At 43.5% G+C, this 13,246-nt stretch overlaps 1 protein-coding gene across 10 annotated transcripts in view; it reads left to right on the top strand.

Moving 5' to 3' along the window:
* The first annotated feature begins 1,053 nt into the window (after positions 1 to 1,053).
* The window catches only part of LOC147710070 (butyrophilin subfamily 3 member A3-like), a 662,391-nt gene continuing 650,198 nt past the window's right edge, over positions 1,054 to 13,246 (top strand). For 8 of the 10 annotated variants that reach the window (XM_086920762.1, XM_086920765.1, XM_086920768.1 and 5 more), the window contains exon 1: positions 1,055 to 1,171. The gene's annotated coding sequence lies outside the window, so the exon portion shown is untranslated. Of the gene's footprint in view, positions 1,172 to 13,246 lie in introns of all 10 variants that reach the window. The other 2 variants (XM_086920761.1, XM_086920771.1) reach the window with 2 other exon arrangements.

A 13,246-nucleotide genomic window follows, 5' to 3' on the forward strand; every position in this document is an offset into this window, starting at 1 on the left:
AATATTTACTTTCTGCAGCTTCCACTGGGAGTGTGGCTAGGACATTACACTTTAGGTTTAATTAAATTAATTTATTCAGCAGTGCAATGTGCACTCTTCTGATTAAACAAAAAAACGTTGTTATCATGTATAATTTTTATATTTATATGAAACATGAAGTGTGTGAATAAAGCTTTCATCTCTATGGGTCACTCGAGTGATGGGGCCTTGCAAACGATCTTAAAACAAAATGTATACACAGTTAGGAATAATTTAGTCCAATAAACTAGTTCATATTCAATTTGTGGACTACGGCAATTAATACATGTGCAGATAACTACTATTGCGGTATTTAAATCTCTTTTCTTCTCTTCCTATCATTTATGAACATATTTCTCATCGAGGTTTAGAACAGGGGAATTATAAATCATGATGGCGGCTCGTGGAATAAAACACTAGGCTTCCAGTGCTGTCGTGTGTTTTGTGGCTCTATATGGACTTCAGATGAAGACATCATTTTGCAGGTGACACTAAGAGACTCAATGAATGATCCCCTTTCTTATCACATCAGCTCCTAATACAGATGTTCTATAATTCAGGCATTTATCTGTGATGTGTTTTTATATTAATTATGTATTGATTATGGAACTTCAGAAATGTCAATTATTTTGATGTCATCAGGGTTAAAAGCATGTGACGTCACTTCCTTGGAAGACTGCGGGTCGTTATGCCACAGGAAAGTTAAAGCGCAGGAGAATGGGAGCAACGCAACCCCCCACAACATGAGTGTCGGTTGTTCACAGCACTTGTGTGGTACAAAATGCATCCTCGCATCACAAACAGACGCAAGAACACACTTCACGCTAATGTATGACACGGAATGCCAAGTTAATTACGTGAATCTCACCCACTCCTTGTTCACAGTGGGGGGTATTTACATTTTCTGGCCCCCCTTGCTTCAGACTTTGTTCCCCTCTCTCTGCCTGTTTATTCCTCTTGTGTATTTAGCTCTGTTGCCTCTGAGCTGCCCTCTGTACATTTGCACATGTGGACATCTCTCCAAGGTCTGGCTTCAGACTTTGGCCCCTGTCGCTGCCCGTAGACCCCAAAGCTGCAGCGGCCTCTCTTGAGAGACGGTCCTTTGCTGTCGCTGGTGACCTGAGAGGCAGAGAGGAGCTTGTCCAGCAGACAGGTGAGTTCTCTGCTGTTTATTTTAATATCTCATGCGTCCTCTTTCCTCTCTGATCTCAAACGAGAATACAACCAACTCTGAGCACTGCTCTCCCTCCCAGGCCACCCTCATCTCTCATGTGAAACATGGTATAGCGCCAACTGCAGCCTGGCGCCGCTGCAGCGCTTGAAATGCGAAAAAGCAGAAAGGCAGGGAGCACTGTACATGATCCAAGGCAGGGAGGTGTGCATGAGATGGGAGGCGGCTGTGTATGTGAGTGTGTGGTGTTTGTGTGACTCTAGCCATAAGGCAGTGGTACTCTGTACATGATTGATGGCAGGGAGTTGGTTCTGAGATGTGAGGTGGCTGTGTGTGTGAGTGTGTGGTGTGTGTGTGACTCTAGCCATAAGGCAGTGGTACTCTGCACATGTTTGAAGGCAGGGAGGTGTTTCTGAGATTGAGGGTGGCTGTGTGTGTGAGTGTGTGGTGTGTGTGTGACTCTAGCCATAAGGCAGTGGTACTCTGTACATGATTGATGGCAGGGAGTTGGTTCTGAGATGTGAGGTGGCTGTGTGTGTGAGTGTGTGGTGTTTGTGTGACTCTAGCAGACAGTCAGTGGAGCACTGTACTTGATTGAAGGCAGATAGGTGGATTCTAAGATGGGAGGTGGCTGTGTATATGAGTCTGTGGTGTGAGTGTGACTCTAGCAGAAAGGCAGTGGAGCACTGTACATGATCCAAGGCAGGCAGGTGTGCATGAGATGTGAGGTGTTTTTATGTGAGTGGGTGGTGTTTGTGTGAACCTATCTGAAAGGCAGTGAAGAATTGTACATGATTGAAGACAGGGTGGTGGTCCTGAGATGGGAGGTGGCTGTGTATGTAAGTGTGTGGTGTTTGTGTGACTCTAGCAGAAAGGCAGTGTACATGATTGAAGGTAGGGAGGTGGGTTCTGGGATGGGAGGTGGCTGTGTATATAAGCCTGTGGTGTTTGTGTGACTCTAGCAGAAAGGCAGTGCAGCACTGTACATGATGGAAGACAGGTAGGTGGTACTGAGATGGGAGGTGGTTGTGTATACAAGTGTGTGGTGTTTCTGTGTCTCTCGCAGAAACGCAGTGGAAGACTGTACATGGTGGAAGGCAGATAACTGGGTTCTGAGATGGGAGTTGGCTGTGTATGTAAGTATATGGTGTTTTTATGAACCTATCTCAAAGGCAGTGGAGAACTGTACATGATTGAAGGCATGGACGTGGTGCTGAGATGGGAGGTGGCTGTGTATGTTAGTGTGTGGTGTTTGTGTGACTCTAGCAGAAAGGCAGTGAAGCCCCATACATAATTGAAGGCAGATAGGTGGGTTTTGAGATGGGAGATGATTGTGTATGTAAGTGTGTGGTGTGTGTGTGACTATAGCAAAAAGGCAATGGAGCAATATACACATTTCAAGGCACATATGTGTGTTCTGAGATGCGACGTGGCTGTGTATGTAAGTGTGTGGTGTTTGTGTGACTCAAGCAGAAAGGCAGTGATGCACCGTACATGATTAAAGGCAGATAGGTGGGTTCTGAAATGAGCAGTGGCTGTGTTTGTAAGTGTATGGTGATTGTGTTACTCTAGCAGAAAGGCAGTGGTGCACTGTATATGATAGAAGGCGGATCGGTGGGTTCTGAGATGAGAGGTGGCTGTGTATGTGTGTGTGAGGTGTTTGTGTGACTCTAGCAGAAAAGCAGTGGAGCACTGTACATCATTGAAGGTAGGGAGGTGGTTCTGAGATGGGAGGCGGTTGTGTATACAAGTGTGTGGTGTTTGTGTGACTCTAGGAGGAAGGTGTGGTGTTCAACACATTAAAATAAGTAAACAGGAAACTTGAAGAGAAGGTATGTGGGTATTTATTAACCTCATCCACGAAAGTCCAACGAACAACTGACTTCCAGGGAAGTCTACATTCTGAGAAAGAATCTCTTAACAGGATTCTATGAATTAAAGGTACAAAGCAATGTTATGATGCATTAGCACGTTATCACACATCTCCATTTCTAATAAAAACAAAAATGAAATTAAAGGAACAAAGCATGTTGTGATACATTAACACAATATCACACATCTCCCTTTCTAATAAGAACAACAAAAGAAACAAAAAAAAAAATAATTAAACATAATCTCTTAAGTACAAAGGAGGTCTTCGTACTCTCTGACCCAACCTAGAAGAAGAAGACAGACTTGGAGACACAGAAGAAGAATAACGGGAATAGCCTGAATTACCACCAACAGCAGGCAACCTTGAATCAACCAGAAACACACGACTGTTATTCCATATCCTTCCATCATCCGTTTTGATAGCATTTCTGAAGATTTTCACAACAGAGCGAACTTCAGTGAACTTAGACCAAGGCCTACACCCAACAGGAGCTCTGATGTGAACAAGATCACCAATTCTGAACTTATGAAATAATACAGACTTACTACTATCAAAATACTCTTTCCTAGCAACTTGTTTGTCTAACTCCTTACACCTCCATTCACCAACACTATTATCTACCAAACCTTTGTTCAGCTTCATCCAACCAGGACACCACAAAGTATTAGGAACTCTTCCCTTAAACAACTCAAAAGGAGATCTTTCAGTGGTCGAATGGGGAGCCATGCGATAACTGTTAATTCTATCCTTAAGAGAGACCTTCCAATCCAAACCAGATGACCTAGCTAACTGAATAGCTTCTTTAAGAGTCTTGTTAACCCTTTCAACAGCACCATTCGACTCAGGATGATACAAAGAACATCTCTTATGAGTCACACCACATTTCTTTAAATAATCTTCAAACAACTTCGAGCAGAACTGAGGTCCATTATCTGAAAGTAAACTATTAGGAAAACTCTCTTTTAAAAAAATAGCATGCAAGAATTTGATTACCGCATCTGAAGTTATGTCTCTTACAGCAGAAACCTCAATCCATCTTGAATATAAGTCTATCAAGACAATTAAGTATGGAGTATCAGAAACTCCAGACAAAGGGCCAACAATGTCGATTGCAACCTCATCCCAATGATGATTAGGTAAAATTCTCTTGACCATGAGCATGTGTCTAGTCTTCGAAATTTTATCGCTTGCACAACATTCAAGAAAATCTCTCACCATTCTCTCTATTTCCAGATCCATGCCAGGCCACCAAAACTGCAAACAAAGAATTTCCTTAGTTTTGACAATGCCTAGATGACGGAATGGGCATGGGATAACAATTTTTTCCTAATACCAACCGGTGGAATTAATTTCGTCCCACGAGTGAGAAGACCATCATCAGTAATAGATAGTTCATCTGAAACCAACAACCAAGGTTATTCTAAACGACAATGGTTTTTTAAAGAAGAAATAAGTTTTGAAATCTCTTCATCTTTTCCTAACTCAGTCCTCCATTCACACTCCTCAACCGCTCCTTCAGTAACTTCACAAACTCTGATAGTGTCATCTATATCAAAAGTATCATCTTTTTGAACATTCTCAATAGTAACCAGTCTTGATAAGCAATCCGCGGACTTATTGGCTACACCAGGAATGTAATCCACCTCAAAATCAAACTCTTGTAAAGAGATTATCCATTTCCTAATTCTTGAGGAGATGGCATCTACACCTTTCTTAGTAAATACCTCTCTTAGGGGTTTATGATCTGATAAAACACACACCTTTGATCCCCAGATCAAATTTCTGAATTTCCTCAAAGCCCAAAAAATGGCAAGAGACTCCTTCTCAATCACTGAGTAGTTTATTTCTGCACCCTTAAGGCACCTTGATGAACAACAAATCAAAAAATCTCGCCCATCTTTTCTTTGTGTTAAAATAGCTCCAAGACCTTTATCACTTGCATCAGTGAACATAAAAGTCGGAAGACCAGGAACAAAGGCATGCAAAGATGGAGCCTTATTTAATTCCCTTTTTATACCTTCAAATTCTTTTCTGCAGTCATCCGACCAATCAAAAATAGCACTTTTAGCAGTCAACTTCCTCAAGTTATGAGTCTTTTCTGCAAAATTAGTGATAAACTTTCCATAGAACTCAACCATTCCTAAAAAAGAAAGTAACTCATCCTTATTAATTGGTTCATTTATCTTTGAAATAGTCTCTATAAGCTCTTTTTTTGGGAAAACGCCCTCACCAGTAATTCTATGCCTAAGATAATTTACCTCTCGTACACCGAATTTGCACTTACTTTTCTTTAGTGACATACCAGCTTCACCCAAACGTCTAAGAACCAGACACACACGTTCATTGTGTTCACTCAAATTATTCCCAAATATCAACAAATCATCCTGATAACACTTCACCCCAGGCAAACCTCTCAAAATCTTAGCCATGATTCTTTGAAATACAGAAGCTGCCGACACAAGTCCAAATGGCATTTTTTTGTATTTAAAAGTACCCATAGGAGTGATGAAAGGCGTTAGCTCCTGTGAAGACTCATCCAGTTCTACCTGGTGGTAGGCAGATGCTAGATCAAGAGTGGTAAAGTATTTTGCCCCACCCAAAGTGCCAACCAACTCATCAATGTTAGGTAACGGAAACCTATCTACTACTACCTCCTTATTTAGGGATCTCAAATCAATGCAAAGACGAATTTCGCCAGTAGGTTTCTTCACAATAACAATAGGAGCCAACCACTCTGTTGCCTCAACTGGTTCAATTATCCCATTATTAATTAGTTTGTCAATTTCTTCCTGAACTTTCGTTTGTTCTAACAAAGGGATTCTCCTCACTTTTGCTACAATAGGAATGGCATTTCCTTTCAATTTGATATGATGTTTATAACCACGTAAACATCCCAACTTTTCTTTAAAAACATCTGGAAATTTTTCTGAAAAAACTTTACATAAATCATCACTCACACAACTTTCTACACTCTCATGCACTTCCTGAATTTTAACTTGGGGAGTGGAATTTGGATCAAGTGACACTCCAAGTTCTCTTTGATGTAACCACCCCAATAAGGCATCACCTTTCTTTGCTACATATATTTTCCCAACAGTTATTCGACTGCCCAATTCTATCTCTCCCAAGAAATACCCTAGAATTTTTATTGGTTTATCACTATAACCAAGGGGTAATATATCTGATCTCATTAATTTTGGATTGTCTGGAAAGGTATCCTTAAATAATTCCTCATAAATTAAGGTAATACGAGAACAAGAATCAAATTTAAAATTTATCATCTTATTCTCTACTTTCACCAAATGTGAAGGATGATCAATTTCATTACATTTTATCTCAAAACTCACAGTTCTAACTTGGGGTTGAGACCATTTCTTTTTTATAACTTCTCCTTTCAACATTCTTGTTCTACAGAACATTGCATAATGCCCTCTCTTTCCACATAAGTTACACACAACCTTTAATGCAGGGCAAGTTGGAGAATTTGCTAAATGTGAATTTTGACCACACCTGAAACAGGAAAACCTACTAGATTGAGAAGAATACAAAGCATTAGGCATGTTAGGATTCATTACATTTGACATTGCACCCTGTTTTTCCTGACCACTTGTAGCCTCCTGCTTTTTTATTTGACATACAACATCATCCACTTTAGTTTCTTCTTTAATATCAGGTTTCTCCTTTTCTTTTTCTAATTCACCTACACATTTAGTCATATGTTCGACCTGTTTTGCAATAACTAAAACTTCTTTAAGAGGAGGTTCATCTTTCAACCATAACTCTTTCCTGATGTCATCATGTGCACATCTTAGAACTAATTGATCACGTATCCTCTCATCAAGCGTTTGTCCAAAGTTGCACGAAGATGCTAATTTTCTTAGAGAAGATACATATTCCTCAACTGTCTCATCTTTCTTTTGTTCTCTTAAGCCAAAATGATAACGTTCCATTATGGTGCTTAATCTTGGTAAGTAATGACGGTCTAATTGTAATATAGCAATCTCGTATTCATTCAGATTTCTTTGCTCTGCTGCAGGTAAATCTGGTAGGTGTTCCAAAACGTCTTGTCCTTCACCACCGAGGCAATGTAGAAGAAGAGCCATTTTCCTTTCTGCACTTAAATTTGTGCCACATACCCTGGCATAATTTCCAAAAATGTTCTTCCACTTTTTCCATTTTACATTAGGTTCTCCTGGACTTACTAGAAAAAATGCCGGTTGAGTAACATTTTGCATTTTATTTTTTTTAAATTGACCTCTTCTCTTTTTTTTATATCAAATGTTCACTTTTTTAATATAATAGAGTCAATTTTATTTATATAACCAATTGTCCTTATGTTAAAGGTGTAAAAAAATAAACAATTGTCTGAAGTTGCTGGGAAATAATAATTAACAATGCCTTGGAATGTTGAAATTGACAAGTCAAAATGCAAAGGATGAAAAATAGAACACCGTGGTATTATGACGTGAAGAATGGGCTCTCTAGAGAAAATGGAACGCACAGCTGAAACGCATGGTCTTTGTGCGTATTACGCTCTTCAGTTCGTGCTTACGTCAATACTCATTCTTTTGCAGATCGCGCAGCTTGCGCTTATCACAGCTCGCGCCCCTCACGTTCAGTTTAAAAGCTCGCGCTTGTTATTTCTTAAGAACAAGTCGATTTTTAGATCCCAAAAAAATATTTTAACCAAATCTCTGCCGAGTTTAAATTCCCACCGCTCTCCTCACCGGATGATAACTCAGACGAACATCATGTAAACAAACCGCCGCAGGGAAGTCACCGCTTCATTTCTTAAACACAGCCGCTGGAGGAGGGGTGTCTTAATCTTCTTTTCTCTTCGTGTTGAGGTATCCCATCCTCGTCGCCACTTTAGTGTTTAAAATAAGTAAACAGGAAACTTGAAGAGAAGGTATGTGGGTATTTATTAACCTCATCCACGAAAGTCCAACGAACAACTGACTTCCAGGGAAGTCTACATTCTGAGAAAGAATCTCTTAACAGGATTCTATGAATTGAAGGTACAAAGCAATGTTATGATGCATTAGCACGTTATCACAGAAGGCAGTGAAGCACTGTACATGATTGAAGGCAGATAGGTGAGTTCTGAGATGGGAGGTGGCTGGGTATGTAAGTGTGTGGTGTTTGTGTGATCTTATTTGAAAGGCAGTGGAGCACTGTCCATGATTAAAACCAGTGAGGTGGTTCTGAGATGGGAGGTGGCTGTGTATTTGAGTGTGTGGTGTTTCTGTGATCCTACTCGAAAGGCAGTGAAGCAATGTACATGATTGAAGGCAGGGAAGTGGTGCTGAGATGGGAGGTGGCTGTGTATGTAAGTGTGTGCTGTTTGTGTGACTCTAGCAGAGAGGCAGTGAAGCTCTGTACATGATGGAAAACAGGTAGGTGGGTCTGAGATGGGAGGTGGCTAGGTATGTATGTGTGTGGTGTTTGTGTGACTCTAGCAGAAAGGCAGTGAAGCAATGTACATGATTGAAGCCGGTGAGGTGGTTCTGAGATGGGAGTTGGCTGTGTATGTGAGTGTGTTGTGTTTGTGTGATCCTACTCGAAAGGCAGTGAAGCAATGTACATGATGGAAGGCAGGGAAGTGGTGCTGAGATGGGAGGTGGCTGTGTATATAAGTGTGTGATGTTTGTGTGACTAGCAGAGAGGCAGTGAAGCACGGTACATGATGGAAGACAGGTAGGTGGTTCTGAGATGGGAGATGGCTGGGTATGTATGTGTGTGATGTTTGTATGACTCTAGCACAATGGCAGTGGAACATTGTACCTGGTAGGAGGGAGAGAGTGTGTGGTGTTTGTGTGACTCTAGCTGAAAGGCAGTGAAGCACTGTACATGAATAAATGCAGATAGATAGTTTCTGAGATGGGAGGTGGCTGTATATGTGAGTGTGTGGTATTTGTGTGAGTCTAGCAGGAAGGCAGTTAGGCACTGTACATGATTGATGGCAGATAGGTGGGTTTTGAGATGGGAGGTGGCTGTGTATGTAAGTGTGTGGTGTTTGTGTGATCCTACTCGAAAGGCAGTGAAGCAATGTACGTGATGGAAGGCAGGAAAGTGGTGGTGAGATGGGAGGTGGCTGTGTATGTATGTGTGTGATGTTTGTGTGACTCTAGCAGAATGGCAGGGGAGCATTGTACCTGATAGGAGGGAGAGAGTGTGTGATGTTTGTGTGAATCTGGCAGAAAGGCAGTGAATAACTGTACATGATGGAATGGAGTGAGGTGGTTCTGAGATGGGAGGTGCCTGTGTAAGTCAGTATATGGTGTTTTTGTGAACCTATCTCGAAAGGCAGTGGAGCACTGTACATGATTGAAGGCAGGGAGGTGGTACTAAGATCGGAGGTGGCTGTGTATGTAAGTGTGTTGTGTTTGTGTGACGTTATCAGAAAGGCAGTGAAGCTCTGTACATAATTCAAGGCAGATAGGTGGGTTCTGAGATGGGAGATGATTGTGTATGTAAGTGTGTGGTGTGTGTGTGACTAGCTGAAAGGCAGTGGAGCAATATACACAATTGAAGGCACATATGTGTGTTCTGAGATGCGATGTGGCTGTGTATGTAAGTGTGTGGTGTTTGTGTGCCTCTAGCAGAAAGGCAGTGAAGCACTGTACATGATTAAAGGCAGATAGGTGGGTTCTGAAATGAGCAGTGGCTGTGTATGTAAGTGTATGGTGATTGCGGTACTCTAGCAGAAAGGCGGTGGTGCACTGTATATGATAGAAGGCGGATCGGTGGGTTCTGAGATGGGAGGTGGCTGTGTATGTGTGTGTGTGGTGTTTGTGTGACTCTATCAGAAAAGCAGTGGTGCACTGTACATGATTGAAGGTAGGGAGGGGGTTCTGAGATGGGAGGTGGTTGTGTATACAAGCGTGTGGTGTTTGTGTGACTCTAGGAGGAAGGTAGTGAAGCACTGTACATGATTGAAGGCAGATAGGTGGGTTCTGAGATTGGAGGTGGCTGGGTATGTAAGTGTGTGGTGTTTGTGTGATCTTATTTGAAAGGCAATCGAGCAATGTACATGATTGAAGCCAGTGAGGTGGTTCTGAGATGGGAGTTGGCTGTGTATTTGAGTGTGTGGTGTTTGTGTGATCCTACTCAAAAGGCAGTGAAGCAATGTACGTGATGGAAGGCAGGGAAGTGGTGCTGAGATGGGAGGTGTCTGTGTATGTAAGTGTGTGATGTTTGTTTGAATCTAGCAGAAAGGCAGTGAAGCACTGTACATAATGGAAAACAGGTAGGTGGGTCTGAGATGGGAGGTGGCTGTGTATGCGAGTGTGTGCTGTTTGTGTGATCCTATCGGAAAGGCAGTGAAGCAATGTACATGATAGAAGGGAGAGAGGTGGTTCTGTATTGGTAGGTGGTTGTGTATATAAGCCTGTGGTGTTTGTGTGCTTCTAGCAGAAAGGCAGTGGAGCACTGTATATGATGGAAGGCAGTGAGGTGGGTTCTGAGATGGGAGGTGGCTGTGTATGCAAGTGTGTGCTGTTTGTGTGATCCTATCCGAAAGGCAGTGAAGCAATGTACATGATGGAAGGCAGTGAGGTGGTGCTGAGATGGGAGGGGGCTGTGTATGTAAGTGTGTGGTGTTTGTGTGACTCCAGCAGAAAGGCAGTGGAGCACTGTATATGATGGAAGTCCGTGAGGTGGGTTCTGAGATGGGAGGTGGCTGTGTATGCGAGTGTGTGCTGTTTGTGTGATCCTATCGGAAAGGCAGTGAAGCAACGTGCATGATGGAAGGCAGTGAGGTGGTGCTGAGATGGGAGGTGGCTGTGTATGTAAGTGTTTGGTGTTTGTGTGGCTCTAGCAGAAAGGCAGTGAAGCTCTGTACATGATGGAAGACAGGTAGGTGGTTCTGAGATGGGAGGTGGTTGTGTATACAAGTGTATGGTGTTTGTGTGACCCTATCCGAAAGGCAGTGAAGCAATGTACATGATAGAAGGCAGTGAGGTGGTGCTGAGATGGGAGGTGGCTGTGTATGCGAGTGTGTGCTGTTTGTGTGATCCTATCCGAAAGGCAGTGAAGCAATGTACATGATGGAAGGCAGTGAGGTGGTGCTGAGATGGGAGGTGGCTGTGTATGTAAGTGTGTGGTGTTTGTGTGACTCTAGCAGAAAGGCAGTGGGGCACTGTACATGATAGAAGGGAGAGAGGTGGTTCTGTATTGGTAGGTGGTTGTGTATATAAGCCTGTGGTGTTTGTGTGCTTCTAGCAGAAAGGCAGTGGAGCACTGTATATGATGGAAGGCAGTGAGGTGGGTTCTGAGATGGGAGGTGGCTGTGTATGCAAGTGTGTGCTGTTTGTGTGATCCTATCCGAAAGGCAGTGAAGCCACGCTTTTATCTGACCCCAAGGATGCGACTCAGGTGGTCTACTTCTCATTACATGAGTCCCATGTCTCCCCATTTAATGGGATTTTGGTCTATCGTCCGCCCGGTTCTAGAGCGGACTTTAGTCTAAAACTGCTTCAACTCCTGGAACCCTACTTTGGTCGGGAGAATCTGACTATTTTGGGTGATTTTAATTTTCATTTGGAACTATTGGAATCTCATGACACCTCCGTGCTGCTGGAAGCTCTGACAGCATGTGGATTCACTCAACTGGTGAAAGGACCCACCCATCGAGCTGGTCATACGCTCGATGGCATTTTCTCTAATGATCAGAGACTTTCAGTCATGGTTCCTTTCTCCCTCTCCTGGTCAGACCACTTGGCCGTGCCTTTCAAAGTGGCCCTCCCTAGTCAGGAAAGTGTCAGGAAAGTCCCAAGTACTTTTGAAGTACGTAGGAACTTCAAAAAGATCGATGAACACTCTTTTGACCCTTGGATTTCTAGTCTGTCTTCTATTCGGGAGATGGACCCTTCCTCAGCGGTGCCACATTATGATAACATTCTGAAAGAGGCCTTGGACGAACTGGCGCCAGCTCGGTCCTGCTATTCAGCAAGGAAAAGACCATCAGCTCCTTGGTTCTCTGAACAACTCAGACTCCTTAGGCAGGAAGTTAGGAAACAGGAGCGTCAATGGCATGCCAGTTGGGATCTCAAAGACAGGGAAGCTCACAAAACCCTGCTCAAGAGATATAAATTGGAAGTTATCAGGACCAAGCAAGATTACTTTGTGACCCTGACTTCCTCTCTCTCTTCTCCCAAAGAGCTCTTCAGGATCGTGGACTCGATCACATCTCTTCAGGTCCCCGATCCAGTTGTTCCTTCTCAGGAGCTCTGTAATGACATCGCTCGTTTCTTCCAGTCCAAAATAGCGGACATTTACACTGCCCTGGAGTCTCAGAGGCTTTCTACGGCAGAGCCATCAGTTACCGTAGTCCCTGATGTCCCATCGGCAGAGTCTCCCGTGGCCGGTTATCTGGAATCCTCCCCCCCGCTCTCCCTACATGATCTCGACAAGCGGCTTGATAAAACCAAGTCAGGGTCTCCACTAGATGCTTGCCCTCTCAAGATCCTGAAGCAGTGCAGGGGATCTCTTCTACCCCCTCTACTTGAGATCATGAATGGGGCCATGAGGGAGGGTATCTTTCCACAGCAGTGGAAAAATGCTGTGGTTAAACCCCTTCTTAAGAAACCCTCCCTTGATCCTGGGGTTTTAAAAAACTTCCGCCCCATCTCACTGCTTCCGGCCCCTGCAAAAATGCTCGAGTCCCATCTTAACGAGCATCTAGCCGCCTTTGTGGAGAACTCAGGCTGTCTTGACCCTTCCCAGCATGGTTTCAGGAGGGAACATAGCACCGAGTCCGCCCTCACCCTGGTTCTCGATTCCATCCGCATGAGTGTGGATGAGGGCCGGACATCCCTCCTGATCCTTCTGGATCTCACAGCTGCCTTCGATACCCTATCTCCCCAGGTCTTAACATCTCGACTGGGCGAGATTGGGGTTCGGGGGGCAGCCCTGGGTCTGCTCTCTTCCTTTCTCGATCATAGGGAGCAGAGGGTAATGTTGGGAAAATTTCTATCTCCATCCCTGTCTGTGCAATGTGGGGTCCCTCAAGGGTCGGCGCTTAGTCCCACCCTTTTTAACATCTATGTGACCCCCCTTGCCAGACTCATTAGATCTTTTGGGATGGAGGTAATCTCCTATGCGGACGACACACAGATCCTCGTGTCTCTCTCCCAGTCAATTGAGCTAACCGCCTCCAGATTTAGATCCTGCATGGAGGCCGT

Source organism: Lissotriton vulgaris, chromosome 5, assembly GCF_964263255.1.
Source record: "Lissotriton vulgaris chromosome 5, aLisVul1.2, whole genome shotgun sequence".
Taxonomy (NCBI): Eukaryota; Metazoa; Chordata; class Amphibia; order Caudata; family Salamandridae; genus Lissotriton; species Lissotriton vulgaris.